The 6,000-nt window shown below is 52.6% G+C and overlaps 1 protein-coding gene across 3 annotated transcripts in view; it reads right to left on the reverse strand.

Moving 5' to 3' along the window:
* KANK3 (KN motif and ankyrin repeat domains 3) overlaps positions 1 to 4,144 on the reverse strand; it is a 60,930-nt gene extending 56,786 nt beyond the window's left edge. For all 3 annotated transcript variants that reach the window (XR_012636288.1, XR_012636287.1, XM_074939538.1), the window contains exon 1: positions 4,088 to 4,144. The gene's annotated coding sequence lies outside the window, so the exon portion shown is untranslated. The remainder of the gene's footprint in view (positions 1 to 4,087) is intronic.
* Positions 4,145 to 6,000: the final 1,856 nt, after the last annotated feature.

A 6,000-nucleotide genomic window follows, 5' to 3' on the forward strand; every position in this document is an offset into this window, starting at 1 on the left:
GGAAGGGGTGTAGCTGGTCTGACTCACTGAAGTCAGGACTGGAGGGAAGGAGGCAAGCTTGAATACCCTCAGTCGTCTAATTCCAGGGTGAAATAATGATTTATGGAGTTATCATCGTCACAATCTAACCCTCTTCCTTCTGCAGGACAGTGGGCCTGTCTACACTAACGCAAAAAAGGCTCTGCTGCAAAGGGACTGTTGGACCATCCTGAGCTTGTGACACCTGGGCCAGATCTTCAGCTGGTGTAAGTGGCATGCTGATTTACACCAGCTTGGATCTGGCCCAACATTTCTAGTTATTTAGTTTTATGCATGCACATGGTCCAGTAAAACAGGACATCCATCCATCCCCCTCTCTGCAGGCTCCTGTCAATTCCTGGAATCTACATATAACGAAACAGACAATGGCTTGAACCTGAACCAATCCAACAGCAAAAGCACAGTGAGCATCTCCCACCAACGGGAGACGAATGAACGGGCTTGCAGCAGGTGACCCAGGCTACGTGAGACCAATGGGAGAGTCAGGAGTAAAGTGTCTGTAGATGAAATGGTTACATTTTACAAAGAGTAAACGCACACTTTCAGCCGGGATGACTCGTGATTTACATTACCTGGGTCAGAATGTGCGCACACAATCTGTGAAAACCTGCACGTTTGTATATGTGTGGGCTGGGCACATGTATGTGTATTTGTATTCATCTGAGAATGTCTCGGTTCAGCAGGGCCCGTGTCTAAAGGTGTGCTTGCAGTTATTACTACGTGGGTTCACATATACATTTGCACGTGCACACACCTCCTTTGAACGCATGCAGGTACGTTTGCATACCCAAGCTGGGTTGACACACGTGCGTGTTTCTGTCTCCAGGCACATGTATACACAGTATAAACTCTAAACTGCCAGCCATGTTTTCATTTTCCTTTTTCTTTCCCTTGGGGATGAACGTTCATCAGACTTTACAACTGTGTTTAATACCCAATAATTTAACTCTACCACCAGGAACAACTGTACAAGTTCAAACAGGTTCCTAGGCTGCAGCTTTCCAGCAAGCAGGTTTTCATCAGACACTAGAAAGAGTGTGCCAGCGAACCCCACAGCCACGCGTTTCCAGCAGCCCTGAATGGCCTTGCTGGACTTTGTAACCAGGGCCCTGCTGCTAAATTATACTTCATACAACCAGGCTTGAGTCAGAACTCACTAACCCTGGGGAGAATCAGGAGTAGCCTCGTTGAGAACAATAGAGTCCAACCTGTGTCAAATGGGGGCAAGGGGTTCAGAATCAGGCCCAGTGGTTATGAATTGATACTGTGGTTGGCCTAGGATTCTTATGAAAGGGTGGGGCAAATTAACTGCTGTTTCACAGTCCGAGATAACATGTTTGTGCTTCAGCAATAAACCTACTGCAGGCAACAATAAAAGCCCTTGTTCTCTCTTCCTATTACTGAGCACTTTCCCAAAGCTCTGGGAGGACCTTAGCTAACCTCTCCTGCCTTTGTGAGAGAATCTCTCCTTTGCTATGATGTGCACCCACCCCACCTGTATCCTCATTAGGCACGAAGGGCTTAGCCCAATGAACTGTGCAGCCACCGACATGGGCCGCACCACTGCAATATCTGAGACCTTGTGTATGGCATCAATGAAGGGATCCTCACAGGTACCTCTCATGTAGCCGTCTGCACAATGCCTTGCAGAGCTCCAGTGCTATGTGCGTTCTGACTAACAACGGCGTCGATGGCAGGTGTATGCACTTATGGCAGCTGGCGTGTCTCCAGGGAGAGCAATTATCCTGGGAAAGTGAATCTGAGGTGGTTCAGTGGGACATAGAGGCCCTTCATGGCGGGACGAGGTAATCAACAGGATTGGAGCCTTAGTACAGGGGAAATGGTGGCCTGTCCACCCTGCAGAATTCAGGTTCAGCCATAACAGCTGAGGCCATTCAGCCCATAACAACTCTCTCCTCTGTAGAGGATAAAATCAATACAGAAAAGCAGAGCAATTTGGTTGCAACCCAGATACCTTGTGGGAGCTAAAAGGGTTCACTCCCAAAGTGGGTCTGGCCTGTTCCATTCCTCTGCCTCTTGGAATCTACATATGTTTCCTTAAACACAGCGGCCAGATTTACAGTGTAAATCAGCATTGCTCCTTTAGCTTCAATAGAGCAACAGTGAGTTACACCATTGGAGGATATGGCCCCACAAGTCTAACCTAACAAGCCTTGCATTTGATTTCAGTATGGGAAGATCTCCCCCTTCCTGGGGTGGGTATTTCCAGCGGACATTCCCTTACACTAGGGCCGTGTCATTGTATTCTTTTTAAATGGTCTTCCAGAAAACTGGAGAAGAACAGATTCTTACCCTCACCGTCTTTCCACTTTGTTCCTTTTATTACTGCTTAATAACAGTGGACACAAAATCATCAGCCTTTGCAAATAATCCATTTTTCTGGTATCATTTGCATCAGACAGACAAGAAAGGACAGAGCAGCAGGAGGTTCAGACTGTAGCTGCAGGAACCTAGGCAGTTATGGGAAGCTGGGGATCAAGTCGCTCCTTGCCAAATTCCCACACTTATAGATTCATAGATCCTAAGCCCTGAAGAGATGACTGATCATCTAGCCTGGCTGCGTGTATAGCGCAGTCCACAGAACTTCCCCAAAATAATTCCTAATACCGAGCTTTTCGAATAACGTCCAGTCTTGATCTAAAAACGGTCATTGATGGAGAATCCACCATAACCCCTGGTAAATTGTTCCAGTGGTTAAGTACTCTCCCCATTAAAAATGTACAGTTTATTTCCACTTTGACTTTGTCTAGCTTCAACTTGCAGCCACTGGATCACTCTCCACCTTTCTCTGCAAAACCACTCAGAGCTGCCAAACCCCAGAGTGAGCTCCAGCTGACAGGGTCCTTCTGGCAAGATTCTGATAGGCGTCTAACAGAGCCACTGGCCCAGGGCAGGGAGGGCATTTCTATATGAACCATAGATAAATATGGTGCCTAAGATAGTATTTCATTGACATCCGTACTTCATGTATGGAGTGGCTAATCTGGACACAGCGAGGCACTTCTGTACAAGGTACCATAGGAATGTCAGTCACATGAAACCTGGACAGAACCTATCTGCCTGTCTTTCCTCCTCCCTGCCTTTCAGAAGTGCCCACCACTGTGGTGTGAAGGCCCCATGGACGTAAACGAGCTACCCCATGAACTGGGTGTGAGACAGGATCTCACCTCTGCCCCGCTCCACACAGCCATGGCCAGGGATGGGAGCTCCCCATGAGCAGAGCTGACTGCTCTTTGGGGACTACCCCCCGTCTGTGGCTAGCATTTCCGAGCCATTCAAAGCAAAGGCAAGGAAGGAGGAACATAGGCGCTGGAATTGGGGGTTTGGGGGGGTGCCGCAGCATCCCCTGGCTTGAAGCCATTTCCATTATATACAGAGTTTAGTTTGGTTCAATGGCTCTCAGCACCCCACTATAAAAATTGTTCCAGCGCCCCTGAGGAGAAACCTCCAGCCCTGGGCTCCTCTCAGGAGCTGGGGTTTGGGGATGGACCCAGGGCTCTGCTCCAGCGCCCCCGCCGCAGCGCTCACCAAAGCAGCCCCCGGGAAAGCCCCGTGGCGGCTTCTAAGCTAGTCAGGGAGGCTCCAAGCGGGGGCCATTGAGCGGGCAGCCCGGAGCCCCCGGTGTCTGAGCGCGGAGCCAGGGGACAGGCTCCCAGCCCTCCGGGGCCCGTCCACACCTCAGACACGGACCCACGTGGGGCACCAGCCCGCGGCTCCGCCAGGGGCCGGCTGGGAGCGGAGCCCAGCGGCTCCAGAGCGGCCAGCGCCGTTCGCCCCGGGGCGCCTGGCCCTGCTCAGCCTCAGGACCGGTCCCCGAAGTCAGGCACCGGCGGGTCCCCGGCCCCCGCTGCACCTGTGCAAGCGGGACTGGGCTCGGCGCGGGGCTCGCCGGCTGCCAGAGCCGCGCCCGGCTCGCCTCGCCGCGCCCAGCAGCCCGGGGCCCCGGCCTGCCCGCTCCCCGCGAACCCAGCGCCGCGAGCTGCCCCGAGCCCCGGCTCTCCGCGCCGCCCAGAGAATCCCTCCTGACCTGCAGCTGCCGCCTCCCGTCCGGCCCGGCGCGCCCCGCGCAGCGCCCCGCGACACTGGCTGCGGCTCGGCCGGCCCCGCCGTTCCCCTCCGCTCACATCTGGCCAATTGCGCGCCAGGGGTGGGACCCGCCCGGGGGCGCTGCCTGCCAGGAATGCGCCGGGCCGGGCGCGGAGCTGGGGTCCGAGCGGCGCTGGGGGAGGGCGCTGGGCATTGCCCGCAGCCGGCTCCGCCGCACCCGCGGGGCAAAGCCGCCGCGACCCCTGCAAAGCTGGGGAGCCCGCGCAAGCTACTGCGGAGCTCGCCCACGGCGCTGCCTGGCTGCAGCCTCCCCGCCGCCTGGCTTGTCAGCGGGGGATTAGGTCTTTGTTTGCATTACAGCAGCGCCCAGCGAGGGGCCGGGGCCCGCCTGTGCTAGGCGCTGTACCAACCAGGCTGGCCTTGCCCAGACAGCCAGCAATGGACCTCTGGAGTGTCAGCTCTGGGCTCAGGGACTTTGCAGCGCCTGTTCATTGTTATTTGCGTTAGGGTGACACCTAGGGGACCCCAAGTGAGATCAGGCCGCCATTGCTCCAGGTGCTGCAGGGACACAGCAGGCTGCAGGACACACCACAGTGATTCTTCCTAAGGCCTTGTCTACATTTAAAAGTGGTGCCAGCATGGCTATGGAGGGGATTTCCACCCCACCCCATATAATTGTGCTGGCAAAAGCCCAAGTGTAGCTTCATGAGACAGCTCATGGTGGTCCAGAGACATATACACGGAGCACATGACGGGACCCCGCCAGTACCAGGTCGAGTAATCGAGACCGGCAGTCAGGGAAAATAACCCACTTCCTTCCTTCCCTGACAAACCAAGGGACACACCCCACCCACGTCCTTATTCACTACACCAACACCAACTTGGATTCTAAATACATTCTATGGGTGGCTTACCTGAGATCACTTATCCACTGACGTTTTAAAACTCCCGCACCCCAATCTGGGTCTATGCTGGTTATGTACTATGAATGTGTCTTGTGAACCTTGTAACCGACTCTTGTAATCCCTCATAACCCAAGCCTGACCCCAGATGTACAGTACCTTCTTTCTTAACTTGTGTAAATTTGATTTTAAACATTAACTTTAATAAAATGTTTAAATATGAATGTAAGAACGGCCATACTGGGTCAGACCAATGGTCCATCTAATCCAGTATCCTGTCTCTGGCAGAGGCCAGTACCTGATTCAGGAGGAGTGCACAGAACAGGGAAGCTGGAGTGATCCACCTCTGTTTTACCTTCCCAGCTTCTGGCAGTCAAGGGTTTAGGGTTGCCCAGACCATGGGATTGAGTCCCGGATCATCTTGGCTAATAGCCATTGATGGACTCGTCCTCCATGAACTTACCTAGTTCTCTTTTGAACCCAGTTGTACTTTTGGCCCCCCTTCATCCCTATTTAAAGATGTTCTTTTAATGGAAAGTGCCCATTCTCATCAGTGCTGGAGTTTCACTCTTGGGTCTTGTGCTTCCAGGGTGATACATGGTAGCAGGGTTTGATTAAAGTATAGACACTATTAGCCCATGCCTATGACTCTAGCTCCTGGAGCCACACAGTGTGCTGGAAATGGCCCACCTTGATTATCATACACATTGTAAGGCGAGTGATCACTTTAGATAAGCTATTATCAGCAGAAGAGTGGGGTGGGAGGAGAGAAAACCTTTTGAAGTGGTAAACACCCATTTTTTCATGGTCTGTGTGTATAAAACATCCTCACTGCATTTTCCACTTTATGCATCCAGTGAAGTGAGCTGTAGCTCACAAAAGCTTATGCTCAAATAAATTGGTTAGTCTCTAAGGTGCCACAAGTCCTCCTTTTCTTTTTGCGAATACAGACTAACACGGCTGCTACTCTGAAACAATGAGATGAGAATCT

Source organism: Natator depressus, chromosome 25 (assembly GCF_965152275.1).
Source record: "Natator depressus isolate rNatDep1 chromosome 25, rNatDep2.hap1, whole genome shotgun sequence".
Taxonomy (NCBI): Eukaryota; Metazoa; Chordata; order Testudines; family Cheloniidae; genus Natator; species Natator depressus.